We start from the raw sequence: 13,393 nt of genomic DNA on the forward strand, positions 1-13,393 counted from the left end.
GAGATGGGTTTGGACATGAAGCACCAGGGGAAAAAAGTCAAACTATACTATTCAAAGATACAGCAAAATACTATCAATTGAGATTGGGTATTTGAAAACAATAAGCGGTAGATTCTCCCTCACTTTTAACCCTCTGTTCACCCAAAATCATGATCTGTTATATGTAGAGGGAGACAATCATATTTAGTGCTGCTTAGGAAACGTTTTTGTATAAGAATATATTCACAGGCTATGCAATGCTCTAAGTGTAATAGTGTCCTCTAATGAGTATAATGTCAGGTATTCTTATGCATATCTCTTTCTAGTGAGTATCCAGCATGGATAAAAACTTTTTATGTTACAATACAGATCTTGGAGATTCTCCAATTAAATGACAGAGTAGTTAGGGTTTGGAACAAAAGTCTCGCTGTACCCTTCCTACTGAGGTTTTGCGAATTCCATATGGTCACATTATGCATAACTGTGCAGTGGCAGGAAGTGGAACAGTTCACCACCAAGTCCTTTGCAGGCACAGAATGGTTCCTTTCTTGAAGCAATTAATGTAATTTTCCCTGCTAAGGAGAGCATAATCCATAGTAAAATGTGGAATACCAGTTTTATGATATTATTAATTCATTTAATTTTGCCTTAATTGGAATTTTTCAGTACACAGAAGGAAGTCATCCACCAGCCATCTGTTCTTATATATAGCAGTCATTGCTAAATTATCCTGTATTTAACTTCCATTAATAAGGTTAACATGGGAGCTTTAGCATAACACCATTGCTTCTCTCTGTACTATGTCCAGTTAAGAATGTAGTTCATTTCTACCCAAGATGACTTCATAGGCAGAATCAATTTCTCTTAAAGGGTAAAAACCTGACACTTTTCCTTACTAAAACTTTTTCTCAGTGCTTAGTTAGAATACCTTGGCAAAGAAGCAAAAACTCTGATAGTTGACAATTTGGAGAGCACATTAACTAACAAGTTTATAAAGCTGACATTCTATATCAGTCAATTTTGAATACTGTTAATCTCTACTTTTATACCCCTAGGGTATTTTGACAATTAATGAATATATGAGTAAGTTTCTCACATGGACTACAGAGGTTTTAAACTATTGTGGTATCATAAAATCACAACCAGAGCTTGGGACCTGGTAAAGGAGAATTTTTCCTGTCATAGGTTTTTTGCAGAGGAACTCCTATCAACTTGAAGGAACAAATATTTCCCAGAGTCTCAACATTGTCTTGAAGAAATCTAGAGTAAATAATTCTTCTGAAGTAGCAAACTAAATTATTGTTCACAGAAAATCCCCAACAATAACAATCAAACTCCCTCCACCCAAAAAAACCTACAATCCCCTAAAAAAACACATAGCCCTGCCCCCCAAACTCCAAAACTTAAACTCATACATTTGCTGTGGTGCAGGAAGCTGCTAAAATTACACAATGGCTCAACTTCACACATGACCCTGCACTCAGATTGGAAACTGAAATAAATGAGAGGTGGCTGAAGTCTACCTGAACTCTTCCATTACAGAGAGTTGAAAAGTATGGCATGTCCTAAGTTACATTTGCTGTATCTATAAAATGCATTTCTAGCTTTGTAGCTACCTTAGTTATAAAAGTTGTTTCCAGGATGGATGAATGACACGTGTTAGGGAACGAGTTTCTTCATAATGAAACTGATGAGATGTCTAGGACATTGAAAGTTACCCTACAGCTTGACTGAGGAGAGCTAACTTTAGCCTCTTTAAGTTCTTCTTGGAAGAATCTCATGAAAAGGAAACATGTAAGGAAGAGGGGTCCAAGAAAGCCAGTCAATATTGAAGGATCACTTCCTCCAAGGTCAAGACCAATGCATCCTGATGAGCAAGAAATCAGGCAAAAAGGGGAGGAGACCCATATGAATGAATAAAGAAATCCTGTTATTACTCAAACATAGCCAGGAAATACAGAAAAGATGGCAGCAGGGCCAGGCCACCTGAAAAGAATATAGAGAGGTTTTAAGAGTAAGTAAAAATGAGACAAGGAATGCCAAAACGCATCAGGAATTAGATTTGGCCAAGTACGACAGGTACAAAATGACAGATTTGTTCAAACACAACAATAACAAAAGGAACAACTAAGGATAGTGCGAGCCTGTTACTAAATGGAGGGGGGCCCTGGTAGCAGGACACAGAGAAGGCAGTTACTGAACACCTTTGCACTGGGCTTCACTGACAAGACCAGCCCTCAGGGATCTCTGTTCTAAGAGAGTAGGACAAATGAATCTCAGAAGGAACAGACTCCTTTGGTCAAAAAGCTTTGAGCGAGAGAGCACCTGGTCAAACTTGACATTCACAAGTCTATGGGCCAAGGGGTTACATCCTCTAGTGCTGAGCAAACAGGTGAACACCGAAGCAAGGCTTCTCACCTTTATCTTTAAAAGGTTGCAGTAATCAAGGGAAGTGTCAAAGAACTGTAAAAGCAAATGTCACCCAAGTCTTAAAAAAGGGCAAGAAGGATGACCTAGGGTAGTACCGGACAGTCAGTCTCACCTGTGTCCCTGGAAAGGTGGTGGTGTGTCTGATTCTGAGGGCATCGCTATCCACATGACAAGAAAGTAGTGTTGTCATCAACTCATCAAGAGTAGTCATCAAGGATTCAGTCAAGGTAAATCATGCTTGATCAAATGCATTGCCTTCTGTGATAAACCAACTACCTGGCTGGAAGAGGGGAGAGCAGTGGATATCATCTGCCTTGACTTCAGCAAGGTTTTCAACATTGTCTCGTACAACATCCTCACAGACCAACTCAGAAAATGCAGACTTGAGTCAACAGTGAGGGAGGTTGAGACCTGGCTTAACACCAGATCCTAGAGGGCTCTAATCAGTGCCACAGGGTCCAAAAAGTGGCCTGTCACAAGTTGTATCCTCCAAAGTTTAATAATGGCCCAATATTTTTTAACATATTCATCAGTGACTTGGATAAAAGGGCAGATGTCTCCTCAGGAGGTTCATTGTTGACAGAAAGCTGGGACCAGGGGTAATACCCCAGAGAGCAGTTCAGCACTTCAGAAGGACCTGGATGGTTGGACAGATGGGCAGAAAAAAACATTCTGAAATTCATCAAAGGCATGTGCAGGGTCCGGCAGCTGAGGAGGAAAAGCCCAGGCACGAGTACAATACAGGAGACTGACATGAGGGAAAGAAACTGAGTGGAGCAGGAGCAAGAGTCCTGGTGGACAGGAAGCTGTTCATGAGCCAGCCGCGTGTCCTTGTGGCCAGGAAGGCCAATGATATCCTGGGGTGTATTAGGAAAAGCATTGCCAGGAGATCAAAGGAGATGATTCTGCCCCTCTACTCAGTCCTGGCAAGGTCATATTGTGAGTGCTGTGTCCAGTTCTGGGCTCTAGGAGAGACATGGAGCTTCTTGTGTGAGTCCAGTAGACAGTGATAAAGGTGATTAAAGAACTGGAGCATGTCTCTTAGTGAGGACAGGCTGAGGGAGCTGGTTCTGTTCAGCCTGGAGAAGAGATGACTGAGAGGGAACCTCCTCAATATCTGTGAATATCTGAAAGGAGGGTGTCAAGAGGCTGGAGCCAGGCTCTCCTCATGGTGCCAAGCCATAGCACAAGAGGCAATAGGCAGAAAGTGATGTCCAGGAAGTTGCACCTGAATATGAGGAAGAGTTTTTTTACTGTGCAGATAAGCAAGCACTGGAACAGGTTGCCCAGAGAAATTATGGAGTCTCCCACACTGAAGATATTCAAGAACCATCTGGACACAATCCTGTGCAATGTGCCCTACGATGACCCTGCTTGAGCAGGGACCAGATAGCTCACTGTGGTTCTTTCCAACCTTACCCATTCTTTGATTTTGTGATCATGATTTATCCAGATTATTGGTTAAGCCCTCAAAGCTTCTTACATCTTGAGACATTGTAGGATTTTGATTACCCTTTTTTTCTTTAAAATATCATGAAACAATCGATGCAGAATGTTGTCTCTTAAGATGAACAGAGATGTGCATCCAAATGCTTTTTCAGCATGGTTTTATAGAAAGCACAGCCAAAGAAACAGCAGAAAAATTTGGAGATTGTAAGTAAAATGTTAGTTACTGTAGCTTTATGATAATTGCATCTGTTCACCTCTTATCAAAGTGCTATTCCATGTGGAAGCATGACAATTTGTTCATTAAAGATATAGAGCAAGAAAAGTGCTTGAGGAGTCTCAAGATCCATCTGGACTCAATCCTTGGACAGACATGCTTGAGCACGGAGGTTGTACCAGATGACCCACATGGTCCCTTCCAACCTGAGCCATTCAGAGATTCTGTGATTTTGTGATTTTTTGATTTTGTTATTTTGTGATTTGTTTACATAGTTACAGTATCAAATTATTTTTTTCAAATGTTTCAGAAGATATGCCAGTCTGCAAACAGAAGCGTTCAAGTGAGGAAGGATTTGGCATGTCTTAACTGACAACTTGAATTTGGCCTGAGCTTATTTGGGTGGGGAAGAGGTGAGATAGAGGTCTCAAAGAAACACATGTTGTTTCTATTGCTATAATATACCCTAAATTTCCTTCTACTCTAAATTTTATTGGCATTGAAGCCAAACCACTCTACATGAAAAAGTCATTAAAAAAAATCAAACCCTTCTGATTTCATTTCCAATTTAAAAAGCTTTTAAACTACAAAATTGTTCCTCAGAACCTCCATTATTGCTAAGACAGTTTCATTAAATAAATATGTATCACTGTAAGAAATAAATGAGAAGCAATAACTGCCTTGAAAGGCTAGATTCAGTGTAGACCAAAACACACATTATAGGTGTTCTGGGTCTTCTATTTTTACTTGCAACCAAAAAAAAATTCACTAAATAATATGAACATGTACATCAAAGGGATCTTTCAGGAAATAAATAACTAAAGAAATAGATAAATAGAAGGGGTAGAAGGGGAATGTTCCCTCGGCCCCAAAACACACCACCATCCCCAACAATAAACAGACAAAAAATCCCTCAACAAACAAAACAAAACACAAAACCACCCAAACCAGAAAAAATACCAGTCTTCTCATAGCAAATTTGCTTGTAATAAGAGTTGGCTTGTTCAAGTATCCTTATAAGAGGGGCTGGTAGAAGTGGGGCTTAAGTATCGTATTTATTAACTCCTTTTCAATTTCAATGTCATGTTTGTTCAGGTTACTTAGCTGAAGATACTGCTCTGTTACTATCATCTCTGCAAAGTCAATCCAACAGATTAAATTAAACCTTCTTTCTTTCTGCCTCACACATCATAAAACAACAACAAGAAAAAACTATTTCAGAAGGTACATGCTGTTTCTGCTATCAGCTGGTAGTGATGGATGAAACAGAAAGAATGGAGTTTGATTTAATCAGATAGCTTAACCTTGCAGGGAGAAGAAAGTCACCTATATAAAGTATTCCTGTGTATATTTTATTTTCAGACATATGTGTCCATGCATAAATATATATTCTAGACATACAAGTCTATCATGTCTCACTTTTTATATTGCAGTGAATGAATATAGAGAAAAGGTAAGGTTTACTGTATTTCATGCATAAGCCTATCAATGTTTTATTCAGATGACATTTTGTTAATCTTATATTACATAAAGTAACTTCTCTGCCCAAAGAAATCTGCAGAGAAAAATCTGGTCAACACATTATAGACGGGGAGGGAGAGGGAGAGCTAAACATTCTGCTTTTCAAACAAGGCACAGGTCACAATCATTTAACAAAAGGGATTTTTCATCTCTTCACTATATTTTCTGTAACCCTTTAGTAAGATAATGGTTTCATTTTAACAAGACTTTTCACAATTCCCCCTTCACTGTCTCATTCCATTAAATATGATGGACCATATCCTGCAAAAATACACATAGAAAAATTAATCTTATAATTAGGTATTAAAATCAAACACATACAGAATTATTTTTAGTAATGAATTCTCAGTCAAACACTATCAAAGCAACCACAGTGTTTGTTGTCTATTTTTCTTTTGTGAAAAGTTGCTTGACTGTCTGCCTCAACAGAAATATTGTGTAGAGCTAAGCCCTGAGATTCACAGAAAAAATGCATACTGTGTGCTTCCTTCATTTGTTTGAAAATGGAAAGGGGATTGCATCATGAGCAGGCTGTTTCAATTATATTTTGATATTTTTGCCATTTGAAAGATAGCATGTTACAAATCATGTCAGAATATTTTTCCTACTGGACTTTTATATCTATCCAACAGTCAAAATATTATTTGTGAAGCATGAACATTTTAATAACTATTCTTCTGGTTTTGTGAGCTAGTTGACACTGTATAACAGCAGAAAAATGAAACCATGTTGAAGATTTATCAGAACAAAACACTGGAAATGATGAATCACAAGTAATGAAGCAGCAGTTAAAGAAGAAAAAATGTGTAGGTTTTTGCTTGATTGAAGGAATGCTAATACATATTGGTATGTAAGTTGTGATACCCTGATACAGATGTACAGATACAACAATATTGTATAATTGAAATAATGTGGCAGGGAACAATCCCTAGAAACAAAATTTGAAGACCTCATTATCTGTGTGGTGTTAACCAGATCAACACAGGCACAGAGTGAGTGCCTGAGGACACAGCAATGTCAGTTTAGGAATAAGAATGGCACACTGGGTCTGGATACTGCAATACATGGCTTGGAAGTGTGGCTATTGGAAAAAAGGAGGAGAAGGCAGCACATAATTTACTGAGAAAGTTCAGGATTTGGTGGGAATTCATAAAATGGCAGTTGCAGTTGCTATAAGCTGATTGCCTAACTCTAAAGCACTGTGCAGCAATGAAATGGGCAGGTTTCTGCTCCCCTGCTACCAAATATCCTTTGAAATTGAAGATTGGGGTCAGAGCTGCAGAGGACAGACTAGAGGCATAAGTGGCTAACCCTGGGTAGGAGAATTTATTAGGGTCAGATATCCAGAGGGAATTAAATCCATCCATCCTCTTATGCACTCAGAAGAGAAATAGTCTGACTCTCCACCATTTTATATAATATTTACCATGTGCTTAGAAGGTGTGAAAGATCTAAGGGGAAAGAACTTCATTTATTTGCATTTTAAACCCACTTTTATGTGGTGTAGCAAATGTTACTATCTTCTCAGCACAAACACATACTCTGAACCAAAAATTTATGAGAATGTCCTAATGGCTTCTATGTCCATCTTCTTTTTTGAGACCTAATTTTGAACTGGACATACAGGAAATGGGACTAACAGCTTAAAACAGAAAACAAAATACACAAAGAGGATGGTAATTAGTCTCATTTCTGACATATAGGACCGCAAAAAAAGATCAGAGAACAGATGGAACACCTCTCCTATGAAGAAAACCTGAGACTTTTGGGACTATTCAGCCTAGGGATTAGTTTGGGGAGACAACATTGTGGCACTTCAGTGCTCAAAGGGGGTTTATAAGAAAGAGGAGGACACAGCTTTTGGCAGGGCCTGTTGCAATTGGACAAGGGGTAGTGTTTTAAAATAAAAAAGAGTAGGTTTAGACTAGATCTAAGGTGTAAGAATTTTATAATGAGTGTGGTGGAACACTGGAACAGGTTGTCCAGAGAGGTGGTGCATGCTCCCTCCATGAAATTCTTCAAGGTCAGGTTAGACAGGGGTCTGAGCAACTTGATATAATTGAAAACATTCTAGTTGAAATGCATTGCAGGGACATTGTACTAGATGACTTTTAAACTTCACTTCAAGCCCAAACCATTCAATGATTCTATGATACTATGAAATATGGAGACTCCATCTACTGTACATTTCCTTTCCAATAATACACTTTCTATCACCCGAACCTCGTCCTTAGGACTACTGCATGTGCCAAGTGCATTATGGTCTATTTGTTAGTGTCAGGGACATTTTTTTCATCTTCTAAATAGTATTGGTATACCTTTCCCCAAATAGAAAAGTTTTGTAACTTCTCTTCCATACTAAAGCAAAGACAAATACAATTTAGAAGGATGGCTGAAGTGAACCCAGCAAAGCAATGTAGCTTCAAGAGACGCAAGAGTTCAGAAGTGGTTTGTATCTGCTGAATCCAAAACTTCGTTGTTGGTTGCGGGTAGTAACTGAAACAATCAACTGAATGAAATTATAAGGGTAGTTTCCCCCCAAAAATTGAAATTCACGAGAATATTGTGATGTGACAACTTACATCAAACTCTGATTACTAGGGGAGAGATTTAGAAGGGGAAAAGTATTATGTTAATTAAAAGTCATGAAAAATGTTCTGAATTCAAATTGTTTACCTGTAACTGAAAACCGTGTCCCTCATCTTTCTTGTGAGACACGAATCATATAGACACCATATGCTCCAATACAATGTAGGCAAGACAAAACTAACCCGAGGTCCAAGCACAGTTTTTTCCCTATGTTTTGGTTTGAAAGACAGGTGTCTGCTAAGGAAGGTAGGAGCCTCCCTTGGAATAGAAAATATAAGCCCCTTCCCTCTGAATTATAATTTTAAAACTAAGGGGCTGTCAGGCAAAAGATATGAGAATAGGAATAACAGTTCTTTACCAGTATGTGTAACAAGGCAAACAAACAAACAGTAAGAACTCTGACATTAACAACAAACAGAACCACAAACCCAGTGACCTCTTCTGGGCCACAGGCACTCTGCTGTAGGGTGCAGTCCCGCTCACGTCCGGCAGGGGCGCTGCTGGCTCCCGGCGGGCAGGGCGGGCGCAGTGATTCCCCCGCGGCTGCAGGGGGCGCTGTTGTGAGAGATCAGGGAGCCCGCGGCAATGGCAGCTCGGCTGAGATGGGAAGGGATGGGGGAGAGGCCCTGCTTTACAAACCCTGGGGCAGTCTGGTCTTGGTGCCCCTGCAGGACTCTGACGAGAATCAAGCTGGAATGGCAGGGATGAGCCAAAAATCCTGGGCTGGTGGATGAGATGTACCAGAAGCTCCATGGTGGTAGCTGGATCTGTGGCAGGGGGTGTGAGGCTATGGTGTAGAAAAGGCACAGAGCAGCGCTGAAGAAGTGGCACGGGTGGGACAGTGGCAGCCCGACTCCCAGCAGGGCAGGGAGAGGCGGGCTCAGGATCCCGGGCACCCAAGCAGATGGTGATAAGTCCCTCTTGTAGTGAGGTAGATGTTAATAAAGTCCCAATCTAGTGACTGCTCTACTGAGCAGAGGCTCACCCCCACAGCAGAGGAAGCAATTCCAGGCTGGGTTATAGTGGTGGCAGTGAATTCATTTCCCCAAGCAGCAGCTCCGACCATCCTCCTCCAAAGCTGAGAACAAGAGAGCTAGCAACTGCCCCAGTGCCCATACTTTACCTGCACAATTCTTGCAGCATCTCTGTCCTTCCCAGAGAAAACTCCCAAAAAGAGAAGTGTGAGGAGAGCCAGATGCCTTCCTCTCCTGAGCTTGGCTACTTCTTTTGTTTTTCTTAAGTACCCATAAGTACCCAGTAGTTGGTGTTTCCTAGCAACTTATGGGAAAAGATTCTATAGGTAAAAAAGGAACAAAAGGCAAAAAAACCCAACCCCCAACACCCTATTAGGGAAACAGATCATATAATGACCCAGGTTGGGAAAGACCTTTAAGGTCATGGAGTCCAACCACTGGCCTAATGCCACAAGTCCAATATGAAGCCAAGTCCCTAAGTGCCACATCTACATGTCTTGTAAATACTCGCATGGATGGTGACTCAACCACTTTCTCTGGCTCCTGTTCCAATGTTTGACAACCTTTTTCTGTGAAGAATTTTTTTCCTAATATCCCTTCTAAAGCTCCACTGTTACAGCTTGAGGCCAATTCTTCTATTGTTTGTTACTTAGGAGAAGAGATTGATGCCCACATTTCTGTGCTCTCCTTTCAGGCAGTTGTAGAGAGTGAGAAGGTCCCTTTGAGTCTCTTCTTCTTCAGGCAAAACACCCCCAACTCCCTCAGCTGTTCTTCATGAGATTTGTGCTCCAGATCCTTCACCATCGTCGTTGTCCTTCTCTGGACAAGCTCCAGCACCTCAATGTCTTTGTTGTCATGAAGGGCCCAAAACTGGATAGAGGATTTGAGGTGCAGCCTCACCAGTGTTGAGTACAGAGGGAGGATCACTTCCCTACTCCTGCTGGCCATGCTATTTCTGATACAGTATCATATAATTTAAACAAATTCATATCCCAGGATGAGATGGCACAAAAGCTTAAAAAGACTCAAGACAGTTTGATTTTTGACTCAATAATTTAACCTGTAATTTTCCATGAAAATCCCCAAATATAAAGTTGTAACAGCATATTATTATTATTTCATGTGAACACATATTTTTTGTAGCTGCATAAGTGGGCTAGGTTTAAAGGATTATTTTGTTTTAAAGGACATTATGTTTATACTGTAAGACTGTAGTACTCACAAACTTCATTATGCTAATCAATGCTTAATCGCAGTCTAATATCCATTGTGCCATATACTGTGGTATATGAAAGTTATTTTATTGCCAGGAACAAGGCACAAAGTAACACTACTGCTGTGAGGTGAAAAAACATTTCCTATTATTCCACTGGAAATGATAGAATGACTAAGCAACACATTTTTCAAAGTGACTCTTGGATTAATATTTATGGGTTTCACATGTCTGACTGTAAAATATGCCTGGGAAAATATCAGAAAAGTAGCAAATTTTGATAGGAGAGAGGTTGCAGGTTCTGAAAAACTTGTGGAAGAAGTTGTCATGATTTCTACTGGTCAGATGAGAGAAGCTTTTCTGCATCAAAACTATAAATCTGTGTTCTGATTCTCTGTTGACTTCAGTATATGCAAAACACTTTTTTGGATGAATATGTGTATCCATTTAAATGTTACATGCTTCCAGTTGATTCTGTCTTACAAATTTAGTTTATTAGTGTGTTTGCTTGGCCTTACTAATGCCTACATAAGCCAGATGAAACTGGACCTTCAGTGTGCTATACACTATTCAAATTTATACTAGAGACAACCCAGCCCTACCTTCCCATTGATAGTCTGAATACACCCAAGAGATATGAGGTAAGAAAGAATCTCAGGGGCATAAGGAAGAAGTAAGCTGTTCCAAGTCCCTTTAGAAAGATAGTGATACATGCAAAGAAGTTGGCTTTATATGTCCCCAGTACAGGAGTCTGGTCCCTTAAATATTTGGCTTTTCATTTCACAGAATCATAAAATTATTACGGTTGGAAAAAGCTTTAAAGATCATCAAATCTAACAATCAACCTAGCACCACCACCCTGTTCACCATTAAGCAATGCCCTCAAGTACCACATCCACACATTTTTTAACACTTTCAATGTTTCATTTCTTTTTCTAGACAGCTTATTTAAGGAAAGGTTATTAAAAAGAGACTGTTTTACCTTCCGATACATTAAGAGATGAAAGAATCAAAGTATAGAAAGCCACATTAGAATATAAGAGATCTGCAAGCAAAACACTGAAAAGTCATGATATGGCATGGTAATTTGTCTGATAATTTCATTCTTATGTAAACACATGCTGGTTTTACCTTCACTGTTGAAAGAAAAGAATATTCAACACTACTTTTTATGTCAATTGTGATTCCTGTACTTCTTGCTGGCCAAGCCCTGCAATGAAAAAAAAAATTAGTATCTTTCTAAGATTTTCATTTGATGCTCCGTTAGATTTTAGCTTGTTTCATAAAGCTTTACATGCTACCTATTAAGAAAACCTGTTTAACCAAGGAGGATTATGATGCCCCAATTTACTAATCAGTAACTTAAATGGAGAAATCCTTCTGTCTTTCAATAAGTAATTCACAAAGTCACTGGCAAAGAAAGGGATAAAAGCCAGATGTCTATGAAAGTCGTATTTACCTTTCAGCTGATCCTACAACTATTCACTGCACACTATATACCTGTTTCAGTACAAGAAGCAGTGGATGTCATTCTGTTTCACAAGACATCATTCAGACATCACAAAGTGTAATGCACAACACTTTATATCCTGGAAATTCACTGTGCAGCTTAGACAAAGATACCAAGTGTGTTCAGTGAATGAGGCAGTGATCCCACAAAAATAATACATAGTTGCTGCCCAATTAAGAATGCTACTGCAATGCACTTACCACAGGTGACTGTATAAAATAACTGAAATAACTTCAGTTTTGATATTTTCTGGCTTTTTTGATGATTCATTTGAGTTATGTCTAAATATTACAATGAAGCAATATGTTAGACATCCCTGAGCAGGTAAGTTTACAATTACTTGGAGCAGTATAACCTCTGAAGCATAACACTGCACCTGGGCAATTAGCTCAGGCGTAACTTCAGTCTGAAGCAGCTTTATTGCTTCCAGTTCCAGAGTTAGCTCATTTAGTGCCTGTTTAGGAATTGCTCTGACAGGTACATGCTTATATTTTGTTTTCTGTGGAAGGGAGGAAAGAAGAAAATACTCCTTTGTGCCAAGCCTGATGTAGGTAGCTAGGCACTCTCACCTCCTTCTACAAACTTTGTAGGGAATCAGGACATCCCCAAAGCCCTGTCTCCTCAGAACTTCATATTCTACCATTTCCTGTTAAAGCTAAAATTCCACTGAACCTTCCTGTATGTGCATATGCACATCTAGCAGAATCCTGAAACACCATGGATTCAATGGAAATTTCCCGTCAGTTTATACATGCTGTCAGAGCCAGCTATAATAAAGAAACCACAAGTTACTTGCTTTAATCTTCAACAGAACACCAGGGTTTTGGCAGGAGACACTTTCATCAGAAAGTTTATAACTAACAGTTGAGGATGTTTTCCGCTAACAGTTATATGTCAAAGGTAAATACAGCTTAATTACAGCTTGTGTGTTTATTCTTTAATAATAAATTTGATTTCACTAAACGTATTTAGTAATCAGGGAAAAATATATTCCCCCAATTTTCACCATCAACTTACAATTAATTCAGTTAGCTCTCAGCCTTTTTCCATGGAAAATATTTTCCCAAGCTACTCACATCCATAACTTACTTTTTCAGAATAAAACACTGGAGTAAGCAGCTGACACATACTTATTAAGTAATATACCTTAAAAGATTTTGCAAGGATAGGTTATCTTTTCAAGTACCAGAGCTCTAACTTCCTCAGCATTTTTCATGCTGCTCTCCATCTTTGATTTCTACTGCTTCTTCTGCTACAAAACTTTTCTAGCTTCACAACATTTAATTCTATATAAAAAGAATTTGCACCAAAGGTGGGAAAAGAAAATAACTTCCAACATTCATATAAAAACCTTGAAGCTCATATTGGAGGTTCCTTCCTGACTATTTACTTTCTTCCTTATGTTTCCAAAAGAAATGTGTTGCACCAGTGCACTGGTAGAATGACAAAAACAATGCTACATTCTGTGCTTCTCAATTATCCTTTTGTCCTTTTATAAAGAAAAAGCCACAGAA

This window comes from Prinia subflava, chromosome 1, assembly GCF_021018805.1.
Source record: "Prinia subflava isolate CZ2003 ecotype Zambia chromosome 1, Cam_Psub_1.2, whole genome shotgun sequence".
Classification (NCBI taxonomy): Eukaryota; Metazoa; Chordata; class Aves; order Passeriformes; family Cisticolidae; genus Prinia; species Prinia subflava.